The following is a 17,033-nucleotide window of genomic DNA, read 5'->3' as shown; positions in this document are numbered from 1 at the left end:
GCTCTCCTCCGTGTGATGGCTGCTCCCGTCTCCACTTCGGCGAGACTCGGGACCCCTGTCCGCCTCTCCTGCGCCCCTTTGCGGGGTAAAGCGAGGCAGTGATGTGCGGCCGGGGTCCTCCGTGAGCTCCCCGGCGTCCTCCCCATGCGGCAGGCGCTCTCGCGCATCGGAAGTGCCCGGCGCCGAACTTCCGGTTTGGCCTCCCTGCATTCCCGGATGGAACGCTTATGCGGCCGGTATTACCGGGCCGCCGTTAGCGTCTCGGGCCCCTGTCAGTGGCTCTACTGACCCCCAGCGTCACACCGACCGGCTGCTAAAGCAAAAGGCTGGACCGGGCCAAGGGGGCGGAGCCAGCAACCCCAGACGGGGTGGGGGAACGGCAGAGCCGCTGCAGAATCAGCTAAGAGGAGGTGTGATTACATTGACCCCCACCTGTGGACCAGGGGAGGAGGAGTATGGAACACGCTGGTGGACCTCTGCTATTAAAACCCTGATCTGGGTGCGTCCAGGTAAGGCCATTTCTGTACTGGTGACTGTGACAGACTGACCATGGATGGCGATAAGCACTCACGATCTGCTTCTGCGGAGCCCAGCGTTCACCCTCCTACTGTATGTAGCGGGGTAGGTCCCCCTTTATTCTGTCCAAGTGGTCTGAGGTGACTTAGTATACCTTCTCTCTCTGTTTGAGGGAGACAAGGCCCCTGACCCTATAAAGAAACCGAGCCGCAAGTGTGTGTGTGGTATCAAACTTCCCTCGGCATATAGGAAGAAGCTATGTCAGCCCTGCACGGATGACTTAATACGTGCAGAGCAGCCCTCCCTACTGGACAGTATAAAGACCCTCATCAAACAAGAAGTCCAAACTTCTATGATGACTGTTGCCCAGACCCCGACGCCGCAGCCCCCCCCCCCCTGCTAGGAAAAGGAAAGCGGCCCCTGTGAAGTCTGACAATGACTCGGGTGAAATTGATACCTCTAACTCAGAGGATGCGTGGGAAAATGAGAGTTCCACTAACGCCCCCAAACCCGATAACAAAAAATACCACTTGTCTGAGGACATGGGGGATTTAGTTAGTATGGTAAGGGGCACAATGGGATTGGAGGAGGTGGAAGTGGAATGCTCTATCTAGGATGAGATGTTTGTGGGACTGAAGCCCGAAGACCAAAAAGGGTTTCCCATTCACGAAAACATCCGAAACTTGGTTATGCAGGAATGAGCCATCCCCGAGAAAGGGCTTAGTGTCCCCTCAGATCTGAGGAATCTGTTTCCCTTATAAGGAGATTGCTCCCTATGGGAGGTCCCTAAAGTGAACGTGCAGGTGTCCAGAGTGACTAAGAAAACGGCTCTTCCATTCGAAGATTCATCTCAGCTCAAGGATCCCATGGATCGGAAAACGGAGAGCCTGCTCAGGAAATCCTGGGACTCCTCCACAACCCTGCTTAAGGCCAATATAGCCTCTACGTGTGTAGCCAGGTCCCTATTTTGCTGGCTGCGTACGCTGGAAGACCACCTCACTCAAGGGACCTCCAGGGAAGAAATACTTGACTCTTCCCCTATTACAAAAATCAACAGGGTTCCTAGCTGATGCTTCTGCGGAATCCATACAAGTAGCAGCAAAGTCTGCGGTCCTCTCCGACTCAGCCAGAATAACACTGTGGCTGAAACCTTGGGGAGGAGACTTTACGTCAAAAACAAAACTCTGTGCGATTCCCTTCTGGGGGAATTATGTGTTTGGCCCAGCTCTGGATGACATCCTGGAGAAAGCCACAGATAAGAAGTCGCTTCCAGAACAAAAGAAACCTAGGAAACGACTTTTTTGTCCCCGCCCGTGACCAGCCCTCCCAGAGAGATTTCGAAGGGAAGGGCAAAATGGTCTGGTGGAGTTATCCGAAACGAGGTAAGGGCAGAAATATTCTGGCCCCCCAACAACAATAAAAAACCCTACTGACAAACAATGACAGTATTCTGGTCGGGGGCCGACTCTTGAATTTCATAGATCAATGGCAGTCCATAACCTCAAACCAATGGGTTCTTCGCACCATTCGCGACTGAATGAGATTGGAATTCGAGAGTCCTTCCCCTCAATGCCTGAGAATAACCTCCCTACAGGCGCACCTCCAAAGATCCTTCCTGTCAGACATAACACTTCTGCAAGCAAGAACGATCTCCCAGTTGCACAACAGGAGATAGGCAGAGGCCACTACTCTCGCCTCTTCATAATTGTGAAACCCTCAGGGAAGCACAGGGTTATAATAAACCTAAAGCCCTTGAACCGAGTGGTGAAGTACAGACAATTCAAGATGGAGTCGGTCAAATCAGCAATCCCCCTCATAGGACAAAATTGGGTGATGGCCACTATATACCTGAAGGACGCTTACGATCACTTCCCGATTCACCCAGACCACAGGAGATTCCTCAGGTTTGCGGTGTCCCAGGTCAACCACTACCAGTTCAATGTCCTGCCGTTCGGGGTGTCGTCAGCCCCTCGAGTGTTTAACAAGGTGATGGCAGAAGCAATGATCTTCATTGTCCCATACCTAGACAACCTAATAATAGCTCCATCCATATCTCGCCTGAACCAGGATGTAGAGAAATCTCTGGAAATTTTACAGTCCTTGGGCTGGATTCCCAACTTGGAAAAATCAGACCTTCATCCCTCTGCAAGGAAAAAGTTCTTGGGAATACTCCTGGACTCAGAAAAGTGAACATCTTTTCTACCCAGGGAACGACAGCTCGACCTCGTTCAGAGAGTCTCCAAGTTCAGAGACCAGAGGGCACCAACCCTGAGAGACGCAATGTCCATCCTAGGTTCGCTTACAGCATGCATCCAAGCCGTCTCCTGGGCCCAAGCCCATACTCGGATCCTTCAGTCCTATGTACTCCGATGCTCAAAGAAATGTTGAAATACACTGACCAAGAGAACCCCTCTTCCAGGTCATGTGAAGGCATCCCTCCTATGGTGGCTGAACTACCAGAATCTCCAACAGGGTGTCAGCTGGGATCAGCTCCCCCTGAAAATCGTCACAACAGACACCAGTCAGAGAGGCTGGGGTGCTATAGTGGAGAAATCACACTTCCAGGGAATATGGCCCCCCAGACGTCAGAGCCAGCTCCTCAAATGTGAGAGAACTGAAAGCAGTAGAAGAAGCGTTGAAGGCAGTGTCAACCCTTGTCCAAAACCATCATGTACGTGTCTACTCAGACAATATGACTACAGTGTCCTACATTCGTCACCAAGGAGGCACGAAATTCTTCAACCTAAAATTGGTGGCTGCAAGAATTTTTTCTTGGGCAGAGAAACATCTGCTGTCCATATCAGCAGTACATCTAAGGGCATGGGACAATGTGGAGGCAGGCTTCCTCAGCAGGAAGGATGTTCATCCTGGGGAATGGAGCCTAGACCAAACAGTTTTTTTGTCTCTGGTGTCAAGGTGGGGAAATCCCGATGTGGGCCTTTTTGCCAGCGGTCAAAATGCGAAGGTGGAAACGTTTTTTTCCCTCAGTCCCATCGATGGAGCGTGGGAAGTAGATGCCTTCTCCCATCTGTGGTAGTTCGATCTGGCTTACGCCTTCCCTCCGATTCCCATGATAGCGAGAACACTGCAGAGGATACGGGCAGAGCAAGTCACTACAATCCTAGTAGCTCCCTTGTGGCCAGGGAGAAGTTGGCACGGAGCCCTACGAAACATGGCTCAGGAAGGTCCAATACTTCTGCCCCAGAGGGCCAATCTCCTTCACCAGGGCCCTCTACTGCACCCAGACCCACACAAAATGAACCTTGCGGCCTGGCTACTGAAGGTGGAATTCTAAGGGCTAAAGGCCCATCCGAAAAAGTAATCCAAACTCTACGGAAGAGTAGGAAACCAGTGACTAACGCCATTTACGGGAAGGTTTGGAAGAAGTTCTCATCTTGGTATTCCCCAAATGCTCCAGATCCCCTCCATCCTAATATCGCACAGATCTTAGAGTTTCTTCAAGATGACCTAGATCTGGGGCTCACACCTAGCACTCTAAAGGTCCAGGTGTCAGCCCTTAGTTCATTCTACGACCAAGATCTGGCAAACCATCGTTGGCTCAAGCGATTCATAACCTCAGCTTCTAGGATCCGTCCCAGACTCCGTAGTCAGGTCTCCCCTGGGTCTTGAACCTAGTTCTCAGGGGCTTGACCAGGGAGCCGTTTGAGCCACTGTCTTCCACGACTCTGAAAAACTGTGTTTCTAGTGGCAATTACTACCGCAAGGCGCCTAGGAGAATTGCAGGCCCTTTCAATACAGGAGCCATACTTGACCATTACGGAGGATAGCATCATCCTGAGGGTAGATCCCTCCTTTATGCCTAAGGTAGTTTCGAACTTCCATATGTTCCAAGACATTGTATTGCCTTCCTTCTGTGCAAACCCCTCCAACACGAAGGAAGAAGCCTTTCACACCCTCGATGTCCGTAGAGTAGTTCTCTTCTACCTCCGGCAGACAGAGAGTTGGAGGATTGACCAGAACTTATTCATTCAAATTTCCGGTCGGAATAAAGGCAAAAAGGCGGCAAAAAATACAATCGTGAATTGGATCAAGCAAGCTATCAGCCTCGCCTACTCGTCACAGAACATTCCCCCTTCTACATCTTTGAAAGCCCACTCTACTCGTTCAGTATCAACATCGTGGGCAGAAAGAGGGAACGCATCTTCAGAGCAAATATGCAGAGCCGCCACCTGGTCGTCTGTCCATACATTCACCAGGCATTATAGACTAAATTTCAACAGGGATTTAACGTTTGGCAGACGTGTTCTGCAGGCTGTTGTCCCTCCCTAAGAAATTAGTTGTTGGTATTCCTCCGATATGGCTGTCGTGGAAGGTGACTAGAGAAAATAGAATTACTTACCGGTAATTCGGTTTCTAGGAACCTTCCACGACAGCATTAATTTCACTCCCTATCTGATGCTTACTGAACGATTCCTGCTCTTTGGTGGTAACTATACATGCTGGTGTGTACAGAAAAAACACTGGAGGTAGCAGGAAGGGGAGGGTTATTTAACCTCTTGTGCATTTCCTGTCCCCCATTAGGGCTGGGAGACATCCTCCAATGTGACAGATATGGCTGTCGTAGAAGGTTCCTAGAAACTGAATTACCGGTAAGACTAATTCTATTTTTGGTACAGCGATGAGAATAAAAAGGATTCTCAATGAAACCATTTCGTAGCCACTTTGTTAGCCCATACACAAGAGTCAGCTACCGGGGATTCCATCCTGTGAACTCTAGCCACCTCCCGAAACCATTCCTCTAGCGAAGGCGGGTCTAAAGATTTCTCGTGTCATGGAATTACCACCTTAGCAGCCTGAAGAAGGTGCCTCAATAATGATTTCTTTAAGGCTATGTGCACATGTATGCAGAAAATTTCTGCATGAAAACCGGACTCCTTCCCAGAAAACGCTAATTTTTTTCTGCGCGTTTTCCATGTGGTTTTTGCGCAAAAAATGCGTGTTTTTTATGTGTTTTTTTCCGGAGCGTCCCCAGTCTCATAGAAAATAGCTAGAAATGCGGAATTTTCCACGAAATTAATGAGCATGCTGCGTTTTTTTCCGCGATGCGTTTTTTTTGCGGAAGAAACGCATCAATATGCACGAAACGTGCGGAATTCATTCAAATGAATGGGATGCTTTTTTTAGGCTATATTCCTGAGCGGAAACGCACACCCTCTTGCCGGGAAAACGCATGCGTTTTATGAAGCGCTTTTGTAAGCGTTTTTGATGCTTTTGTTAAGCGTTTTGCATGCGTTTTCCTAAGCGTTTTTGCAATACAATTGTATGTATGCGGAAACGCACGCGTTTCCGCAAAATTAATGAACATGCTGCTTTTTTTTCTGCTAAGCATTTCCGCAGCGGAAAAAAACGCACCATTAGCAAAACATGTGCGGATTCAATTATGAATACATGGGATGCTTTTCTTAAGCGTTTCCGCTGCAGAAACGCGTTTCTAAAAGCGCTGCGGAAACGCTTAAAAAAAGAAACGTGGGCACACAGCCTTAAGCATTTTTTAAGCAGATTTTTTGGTAAAAACGCGAAAAAAACACGTGTGCACACACCCAGCATTCTTAGGCATGGGAAACATAAATAGTAGAATTGCTTCCGGGCTTTTAGGGGTTGATAGTCCGTCATTTAATCGCTTTAAGAACACCTTACCAGAAGGCTGCCAAGGCCGGGCACGCCCACCATGTATGCGACATTGAACCCACATGGGCCCCACATTGCCAGCACACGTTGGATGCTCCTGGGAAACATTTATGTAAGACCTAAAGAACACTATACCATCTAGATACTATTTTATAACTAGTTTCCTGAGCTTTAGTAGCTACATTAGATTTGTGAGAGATGGAAACCTTTATACCATTGTTCTTTTGTAAAAGTTTGATGGAGCTCCCTTTCCCATCCCTTACAATAATGGGGAAGCATATCCTGATCACCATCTAATAGAAGCTTATAGATATTGGATATTGCATGTGCAGGATTAGTCGTAGCCATACATAAGGGAAAAACATAAATGTACTCCAGCTTGGAGAACCACTGGTCCCAGACCTCACCCCTTGCACGGCACTTGCTTAACTAAGCGGCTGCCAGGTCCTGCAGCATCCGCCAGGTGCTATTCCCAGGGTTGTTGAGAGTCTTGGTGCTATAGTCCTGCAGCACGGGTCTTGGTGCTATAGTCCTGCAGCACGGGGATCGTGTGTACAAGTTCAGGCTAAGTCCAGCCAAGTTCCTGTAACTTCCAGACACACTCACCATTTGCCAAATACCAACCTCCATTTCATAGCCCATAACCCCTCCCACCGGTGAGGTAGACATCACATGGGCTGATCACGTGACAATGACATCATCGCAGGTCCTGTCTTTAGGGAAAAACCCGGCCAAACATTAATCTGCTAGGAGAAATGTATCTCCCATGCAGTAAAACACCCTTTACTGTACCACTATCGGGATTCAAACGAAAACGGGAAGGGGGGCACACCCATTCTAAATTATGGGCAAATGTAGAGAAAAAATGCCCTAGCTGAATATATTCAAAAGAATGTCTCGCTTTCTGTGGACTATCACTCAGAATAGCTGAGAGGGCAAGCAAAACACTCTCAGGGGCCACATGATAAAGATATGATAGGAGCTACCCAGAAAATGGCGCTTTTTTTTTTCCAATAAATTTTTATTGCATATTTTCGAAAAAGAAAACATATAAGCAACACCCCCAACGTAGGGGTTTAAACAAGGGAAACATAAGCATAAATGCGCGTACTCATAGATTGACCTAATGTATAAAACAGAAAACATATTGACACTTGCATAAAAAAAAATCCTATGAAAAGACATATATCTTCAATGCAAAGGGGCAGACCTCTGACTAAGTAACCACGGTTCCCATATTCGATCAACCTTTTTCTTGGTAACTGACGAGTGTGCCAGAGTTTGTTCATATTGACAATGTATATTGATTTTGTCCACCACTTCTCTCATGGTGGGAAGGGACATCCCCTTTCATTTAGGAGCAAAGGTGAGCCTAGCCGCAATCAGAATGTGACACTATACCCCTGATATCTAAAGGGAAATCAGTTGTCCCTATATGCAACAGTCCCATTGATGGTGTCAAGTTAACCTGAATCCTAGTCACCTCCCTTAAAGGGAATCTGTCACCTTTTTTTTGGACTATGAGATGCCGTCACCGACATCAGGGGCTTATCTACAGCATTCTGTAATGCTGGAGATAAGCCTCCGATGTAACCTGAAAGAGAAGAAAAAGGAGTTAGATTATACTCACCCGGGGGGGTGGTCCGTTCTTGGTCCGATGGGTGTTGCGGTCCGGAGCCTCCCATCTTCATACGATGCCGTCCTCTTGTTCCCTTCCTGTCGTGGCTCCGGCGCAGGCGCACTGCTCTGCCCTGTTGAGGACAGAGCAGAATACTGCAGTGCGCAGGACCTCTCCTGGCGCATGCGCACTGCAGGACTCTGCTCTGCCCTCAACAGGGCAGAGCAGTGCGCCTGCGCAGGAGCCACAACAGGAAGAAAGGAAGAGGACGGCATCGTATGAAGATGGGAGGCGCCAGACCGGACGCCGGGTGAGTAACTCTTTTTCTTATCTTTCAGGTTACATCGGCGGGGGGCTTAACTACAGCATTACAGAATGCTGTAGATAAGCCCCTGATGTCAGTGCCGGCAGCTCATAGTCCAAAAAAAAGTGACCGATTCCTTTTAACAACATATTTATAGTATTCCAAAAACCGATCGCCACCGGACAGGACCACCACATGTTGCTCAACGATCCCCAACCTCCGCAACCTCTCCAGCAAGCCGAAGTCTGGTTTGGCCCATAATGTATCAGTTGTCTTGGACACCTATACCACCTAAGATGCATCTTTTTATAACTGTTGTAGGTGACCAATACAAGATGATACTCAATGTATTTCTCTTAAACTATCCCTCCATTCCTCTGGATCCCACGTTGTTCCCAATTTCTCCTCCAATTTTAGCATATATGATAATTTAACATCCACCTCTGGATCATTTAATAAACTATAAAGGATTGAAACACCTTTGGGGCCTGATTCAGGTCGTAGGAGGAATCCCATGGCATTGTGATTCACAGGGGGTTTAAGGAAGAGGGAGTCTGGCATAGTTTGGAGAGGTCTGATCTGTAGGTATTAATAAAAAGACGCCTAATACTAGGGAATTTGGAACAGAGTTGATCGAATGGGATGACAAGAGAGCCATCTATCAGGTCCTGGAGGGATTCAACTCCTGAAGTGGACCAGCGTTGTAAGTTAATAAAGGGGCTATGCATTTCCAAAGCTTTTAAGGAAATATTTGTTAAAGGAATATTTAGAAGGCTTTAAGCAAATTTCCTCCAATAAGGTATTGCTGTTGATGCGGTAGGTATATACGGGGTGTAGTTACTAAATTTAATAGCTTACATTTCTAACGTAAGTTGCGTCAAGGTCAATTTAGAATAAAATGACTTAATCTGAAGCCACTTATGTGTCTTATCCAATAACCGCCAGTCTCTAATACCCGTTAATACCGTCGCTTTATGATAAGCATGTAAGTTAGGGGCACTCATCCCCCCAAATTCATAAGGATAATATAGTAACCTACCAGCCACTCTTGGTTTTTTATATGCCCAAATGACATCATTAGCTATTTTTTGAAGGGATTTAATTATCCTAAGAGCCCCGTCACACATAGCGATCTCGCTAGCGAGATCGCTGCTGAGTCACAAGTTTTGTGACACAACAGCGATCTCACCAGCGAGATCGCTGTGTGTGACAGCGATCAGCGACTGGCCCCCCTGCCGGTATAGCTGATCGCTGCAGGAAAGCCCTGGACTTTTTTTTGGTCGCTGATCTCCCGCAGGCCAGCACGCAACGCTGCGGGAGATCAGCGTTCAGCTGGTAACTAACGTACACATCGGGTATCCAAGGGACGTGCGTCCCTTGGATACCCGATGTGTACCTTAGTTACCAGCGCGCTGATGCAGAGATCCCTGAACCCCGGAGAAATAGTGTCGCTGTGTGGAGCTGACATTCACCGCCTGTTCAACCGATGCGTTCCCATTCGCCGGCGGACGGTGTCACAGCCCTGGGGAGCAGTCTCCTTCACAGGAGAAGCCTACAGCCACGATTAGTGCACCGGAATCTGCACACCAGGTGCAGAACCTGAACGAACGCAGGTGGATAAGTCTGCGGGACCCTGGGGGAGAGAGAAATACTGAGTGCACGCTTTTGCCCCTCCCCCTTCTTTGTTTTCTGTCACTGGAGAGCGTCGCCATTTTAACAGGATTCAGACAGAAGCCTTGTGGCGGCAACAGGAGCATTAACTGTTAGAGCACCAAGGTATTTACTTTTCCTTTCCTGGTAACTAACGTACACATCGGGTATCTAGGGACGCATGTCCCTTAGATACCCGATGTGTACGTTAGTTACCAGCTCCCTGCATCAGCGCGCTGGCGAACACAGTGACGCCGCGCGATCGGTGTCGCTGTGCTGATCGCTGGTGAAGCTGTCTGTTTGACAGCTCACCAGCGATCACATAGCGATTCACCAGCGATCCTGACACATTGATATCGTTGTCAGGATCGCTGGTGAGTCGTCATGTGTGACTCCAGCTTTAGAGGAATCTGGACAGGGATGCAACAAAAATAATATAAAACCTTGGGAAGTACCATCATCTTACAAATGTTAATCCTTGCTATCCATGACATAGTAGCTGTAAGTAATTCATCCAGACTCCTCCTAGATTCTTGTATCAATTTTGAGAAATTCCTTTTCACCAATTGTGTAGAATTAGTGAGAACTATTGTGACAACTCCTGGAATGGACCCTCTGATTCGTGGCATCAACCCTCCTAGGGCGAGCTGACCTAGTGAGGACCACCAAGCCCAAGTGGGTAAGGTACCACGACTGCTGGCACCAGGTGGCCGGCTCATAGGAGACACGAGTGAGTGTCTGCAGGAACGTGCAAAGCGTGGACACAGGGACACGCAGGGTACAGGACGGTACAGGGCGAGTGTACGGAGGCGTGGAGAATAAAGGACAATAAAAGGCATGTACACGGGAGTGCGCTAGATACAGGATCATGCAAGGCGGGTACACGAGAGCATGTATGGAGTGCACAGACTAGCACGCCCGGGTGCGAGCAAAGCAGAACGCGTGCAAAGGAGCACGTCAGAGTGCAGAGTTAGGCAGAAGGTATGCCAGGAGGCGCAACAGAGTACAGGATTGGAGCGTGTGCCGGGAGGCACAACTGAGCACAAGGCAGAGCGTGTGCCAAGAGGCACAACTGAGCACAAGGCAGAGGACCCAAATACAGCGTACAGCCAGGCAAGGACAAGGCAGACCAAGCCAGGAAGCACAATAGTCAGGCACCTGCCATAGGAAGAGGTAGCCTGATATTATAGCACATGATCACTAGGACTTCCGGGTCAAGTCCTCTGATACCATACAGAGGACAGGCCCGGAGGCAGTGCTGGGAGCGCACATGCGCACAAAGAACATGGTGCAAACGTGGAACTAGGTACGAGAGGTGCACACCCGACGGAAACCCTGGAGCGGCCGCAGCTCCGGAAGAAATGACGTCGGGATGGAGGTCCCGCCCCCAGGTGAGAGCGGTGTGAAGAATAAAGGACAATGCCCCTTATGCCCCCTCTTTCTAAGGCTGGAGAGGAACTTGGGCAAAACCTGGGGTGCATGAATAATTCTCCCTGGGTTCCCATGACCTTTTCTCAGGGCCAAAACCCTTCCAATCAATTAAGAACAGGGTTTTCCCTCTTACCTTCTTCATGGCCAAAATGTCATTCACCTCAAACTCATCCCTCATGCCAACAGACTGGGGAGTGTGGCCTGGAGAAGGATGAAACCGGTTAAGTACCACAGGTTTGAGGAGTTTGAGGAATTGGGAATACGGAGCGAAGGAGGTAGCTTCAGTTTGTATGCAACATCATTAATACGCCTGAGGATCTCAAAAGGACCAATGTAACGGGGACCTAGTTTTTAAGATGGTACCTTAAGGCGGATGTATCTGGAGGAAAGCCACACCTTGTCAGCAGGGAGATATGGAGGAACGTCCAGTCGCCTCTTGTCAGCGTGTAGTTTCATTCTGTCTCGTGCTTTCTTGAGAGCGGTTTTGGTCTCCTGCCATACCCTGGAGAACTCCACGGACAGAGAATCGGCAGCAGGTACCCCCGAGACAGGAAGTACCGGTAGAGGCACACTGGGATGCTGTCCAAAAACGACGAAGAAAGGAGACTTGGTGGACGATTCACTGGAGTGGTTATTGTAGGCGAACTCAGCCCAAGTAAGTAGACTGACCCAGTCATTCTGATGAGCATTTGAAAAGTACCGGAGATAGGATGTAAGGATTTGGTTGGTACGTTCCACCTGCCCATTGGTTTGGGAGTGATAGGCGGAAGAGATGTCCAATGACACTTTCATGAGTCCGCATAGAGCTCTCCAGAACCAGGAGGTGAATTGGATCCCTATGTCCGACATGATGTGCAGAGGAAAGCCGTGATTTCTAAAGATGTGGGAAATGAATGTCTTCGCCAAGTCAGGAGCAGAGGGTAGACCGGGAAGAGTAATGAAATCGGCCATCTTCGAGAATCTGTCTACAACCACTAGGATCACCGTTCAACCGGAGGAACGAGGCAGATCAGTAATGAAATTCATGGCTATGTGCTGCCATGGAGCCGACGGTACAGGAATCGGGAGCAGAAGACCGGAGGGTGGTTGTCTGGGTATCTTGTTCTGGGCGCAGGAAGGGCAAGATGCCACAAAGTCTTTAACATCCTGGGAAAGGGAAGGCCACCAATAGTAGCGAGAGATTAGGGGTATTATCTTTTTGACACCAACGTGACCGGCAAACTTGGACGAATGTCCCCAGTTTAACACACGTTTTCGGTTATTCTCAGCCACAAAGGTTCTTCCCGGAGGTAATGTGGTTAACTTGATAGGAGTCACGATAAGGCTGGTTTCACATTTGGGCTTTATAGCGCAGCGACGGCCTGCGCACGGCCGCCGCTAAGCCCTGCCCCCTGCCGGCTCCCTGCCCGCCCCATCCGGTCATCGCCGCCTACTAGCGCACATGGACGCTTGCAATCTGCGCACCCTGTCTTTAGCATAGGTTGCGCAGATCGTGCGCTGGCCGTGAGCTAGCAGGATTTTGCCGTGCGCTGCGCACTTTTGAAGGTGCGCCCATGTGCGCCGAACGCAGCATGTTGCATTTCGGCGCGCACGGCGCACCTTCAAAAGTGCGCCGCGCACAGCAAAATCCTGCTAGCGCACGGCCAGCGAATGATCTGCGCACCCTATGCTAAAGATAGGGTGCGCAGATCGCAAGCGTCCGTGTGCGCTAGTAGGCGGCGATGACCGGATGGGGCGGGAAGGGGCGGGGCTTAGCGGCGGCCGTGCGCAGGCCGTCGCTGCGCTATAAAGCGCAAATGTGAAACCGGCCTAATTACCTTAGACGGGTCAATTATATGAGAAGGTTCCTCTTCAAAATCAGATGACAGGAAAGAACTTGATAACGCATCCGCTCTAACGTTTTTATCGCCGAGTCGAAAATGTAGTTCAAAGTCAAAGTGGGTAAAGAAAAAGGACCACCTGGCTTGCCGAGGGTTGAGCCTCTGAGCGGATTGGATGTACGCCAGGTTTTTATGGTCTGTGAAGATCTTGAATGGATGTATGGCACCTTCCAGTAAGTATCTCCATTCCTCCAAGGCCAATTTAATGACCAATAGCTCTGTCACCAATTGAGTAGTTCTGCTCAGTTGGGGAGAATACTTTAGAAAAGAAGCCACAGGTGACTAAGCGTCCAGAAGAAGATTTCTGCAGAAGCACTGCGCCGGCCCCGGTAGAGAATGCGTCCATCTCGAGAGTGAAAGGTTTACTAACCTCAGGACGATGAAGCGCGGAGCAGAGGTGAAGACTTGTGTTAAGGACTGGATGGCATCTTCAACCTCAGGGAGCCAAGCATTTGGGTTAGCTCCTTTTGCGGATAAAGGAAGAGATAGGGCGAACCAACGAAGAGAAATGGGGAACGAACTGTCGGTAGTAGTTTGCAAAACCAATGAAGCATCAGATTGCCTACACCCCATGGGGCCGTGGCCAATCGAGAACGGCGGACACCTTTGCCGGATCCATGCGTAGACCAGAGTCCGAGATAATATACCCCAAGAATGGCAAGGACGTCTGTTTGAAGGCACATTTCTCAAGCTTAGCGTAAAGGCGGTTCTCCCTCGGGCGCTGGAGGACTTGATGCACGTTCTTTCTGTGGGCAGAGAGATCTGGAAAAAAAATGAGGATATCGTCCAAACAGACTACCACGCAGGAGTACAGCATATCCTGGAAGACGCCATTCACGAACTCCTGGAATACTGCTGGGCGTTGCAGAGGCCGAAGGGCATGACCAAGTACTCATAGTGACCTTCACGGGTGTTAAAGGCGGTCTCTCACTCGTCACCAGAACGAATACGGATCAAATTTTAGGCCCCACGAAGATCCAGTTTGAAAATTTGAGCTCCTCTAAGCCGGTCAAAGAGCTCCGGGATCAATGGCAATGGGTACTTGTTCTTGATCGTGATATCGTTCAACACTCGATAGTCCTATGCAGGGACGGAGGGAGCCGTCCTTTTTGACAAAGAAAAATCCCGTTCCTGTGGGTGATGACTTAAGGATAAAACCTCTGGCAACATTCTCATGGATATACTCAGACATGGCTTGGGTTTCAGCAGGAGATGGTGGATATATTCTACCCCTGGGTGGAGTAGAGCCAGGAACGAGGTCAATCGTATGGCCGATGGAGAGGCAGAGTCTCGGCCTCCTTCTTGCCAAAGATATCTGGACCAGTAAGCCTACGGCAGACCTGTAGGTGCCGAAGATGGACGGGCAACAGGCACTTCTCCTGACAGACCGGTCCCCAGCGGAGTATTTTGCCCGACTGCCAGTCTAGGGTTGGCTCATGAGTCCGTAGCCAAGGGAGACCTAGGAGAAGCGTGAGACCTATTTGACAAGACGTGGAAGATCTCTCGGTGTAGGGCTCCGATCTGCAGCTCGATCTCTTCGGTGACCTGGGTAATGGTCTCCTGCAAGGGTGTACCATTGACCGAAACTATCGACTGAGGAGTCTCCAGGGATCTGACAGGAATCCGGTATTTTTTAACTGCCTTGAGTCTTGATTAAATTTCCAGCCGCGCCTGAATCTAAAACAGCCTAGGTGAGGAGAGCGCGCGTGCGCACAAAGAACATGGTGCAAACATGGAACTAAGTACGAGAGGTGTGCGTCCGCACCCGACGAATCCCCCGGAGCGGCCACGGCTCCGGAGGAGATGTTGGGACCGAGGTCCCGCCCCCAGGTGAGAGTGGCGTGACAACTATGCCTAAATATGGGAGTTCATCACTCACCCACTTAGGCCTGTTTCACACTTCAGTTAGTTGATGTCAGTTGCAAACCGTCAAAGTGTGAAAAAACTGATCCGTTTCCGTCGTGCAAAAAACGGATGCACCGGATCCGATGTTTGGACGGATTCGTTGCAGGCGCTAAGTGCATGAAATTTAAAGGAACAGAGGTTTTGGAAGAGGGGGGAGAGAGAGACACAATTTTTTCGCCGCTGCCAGAATGCTGCTTAGGGTTAAAATGCATGAAAGGCTAGATCTTCCGGGCATGCGCGTTTTAAAATAGCGGTTCCGCTGCTGAAAAATACATTCCTTTGTCCGTTTATTCCAGACTGCGGACGCTAAAATTCAAAGGGATCCGTCAAAAAACGGATGCAATGGACGACCATCAGTCATAATCCGCCGTTAATGCAAGTCTATGGGAAAAATAATGGATCCGCCAAAAAAATGGCGGATTCGTTTTTTTTCTAAAAACGGCAGATTTTGACTGACCTCAAACAACTGGTGTGAAAGAGGCCTTAAAGGGATACTCCCTGTGATGGTGTGATATGTTATGTGGGTATCATTTTGTTCTATTTATATTTTACAGATTTCCATAGTGTTCTCTTGTTGCCCTGTATCATTACATGTATTCCCCATATTGTCTAGAGTCTCAATTACCTTCCAAAAGTCTGATAATTGAATTAGCTCACTTACTGCCTGCAGCCTGACTGTATCTATGCCTCTTGATGAACTGCCTGTAGTGCCTTAATCCCCAAAGCACCTTTGTCAGGTCTGGGAGGCCTGAAAACCGCCCCAACCTGTCTGACTACCTGTGAACAGAAGGAGGGGGCTGGGGAGGACAGGAGCTGTAAAAGTGAGTTCCTGTGTGGTGATAATTGTGTGAAGACAGCACGTCAAAGGGAAGGGGAAGCAAATGGACCCATTTTATCCTCTGCTGGATTATTGGTCTCTCTTCTCCTTCGACATTCATCCTGTTACTGAACTACATTCGTGTTCTGGACTATTGTATCCTCACTGTGGTGGATTGTTTTTGGACCTTTATGGACCTTTTAGTTTTGCCTATATTAAAGGTCTTGGGATTGTTCACACTTCCCTCGCTCTGTTGATTGTGTGGTATCGGAGAAGGACCACTGTTATGAATGGGTCACCGAGGAGGATAGCAGGAACAGGCTAAGCCACCAGAAGACCAGAGAGGTTAGTAACTAAGCGGATTGCAGACCCCTGATTCTATCAACACAACTAGCAGTTGCCGTGGAGCCTTCCTATGATACCCTAAACTAAACACTTCGTCACAGCCGGAGAACTCACTAAGCCTAAAGACAGAAAGGTGAAATCTAAACTGCCCCGGAGCAGATCCCCAAAGGAATAGACAGCCCCCAAATATATATTGTCGGTGAGACAAGATGAGACACAGGCAGAGAACAGACTGAGCAAATGGTGGGGCCCAAGCTGTCTAGACAGGACAGAAAAGATACTGTCTGCAATCACGCACTAAACCCTAAAAATGTCCAACACTTCTGATATACAAAAAAAACCTGAGGCCACACGACCTCACCCCGCTACATAACAGGGGACTGAACAAGCTGTAACATATGAAGCAGGGCCCAACGCTGCCCCCAGCAGGGAGCATGCTGAACACTAGCAACAAAACAGAAAGCAAAGAAAAAATCACAACCAGATTAGATGCAAAGGATTAGCAAAAGAATCACTTAACTGAACCATGCAGATCAGGCAGGGGACCAAAGAACTCCAAATGCACAAGGAGAAAAATCACCAGCAACCTTCAAGAGCAGCCAGCTCCATTATATGCTCCCAGCCAGTAATCCCAGGTTCCCAATTATTGTCAGGTGGAGAAGTTCCATCAACCTGGCCAGCTCCACTACTCTCAGTAACCAGCAGAGGGAGCTTCGGCTCAGAAATTCGAGCAAGGGAATTCACAACAGACCCCGTGACACTCCCGCTCCAAAAATTATTGAATTGTGGGTGGAACAATACAGGGAAGGCCAAAGATTTAGCAGCATTTAGTGTATAGTATGAGACATTAGCAAACTTCTCCAAAGCAAGGATAATAGCACGGAGAGAGGACTCTACGTTAGTACAAGAGATAAACAC

General features: G+C 49.0%; 1 protein-coding gene across 9 annotated transcripts in view; it reads left to right on the top strand.

Moving 5' to 3' along the window:
- The window catches only part of TMEM181 (transmembrane protein 181), a 527,451-nt gene that overhangs the window by 193,377 nt on the left and 317,041 nt on the right, over positions 1 to 17,033 (top strand). The window lies entirely within an intron of this gene.

The sequence above is a fragment of the Dendrobates tinctorius genome, unplaced genomic scaffold (genome assembly GCF_039654945.1).
Source record: "Dendrobates tinctorius isolate UK_male_01 unplaced genomic scaffold, ASM3965494v1 ptg000181l, whole genome shotgun sequence".
NCBI classification, from domain to species: domain Eukaryota; kingdom Metazoa; phylum Chordata; class Amphibia; order Anura; family Dendrobatidae; genus Dendrobates; species Dendrobates tinctorius.
This window is presented reverse-complemented; position numbering and strand designations above follow the sequence as displayed.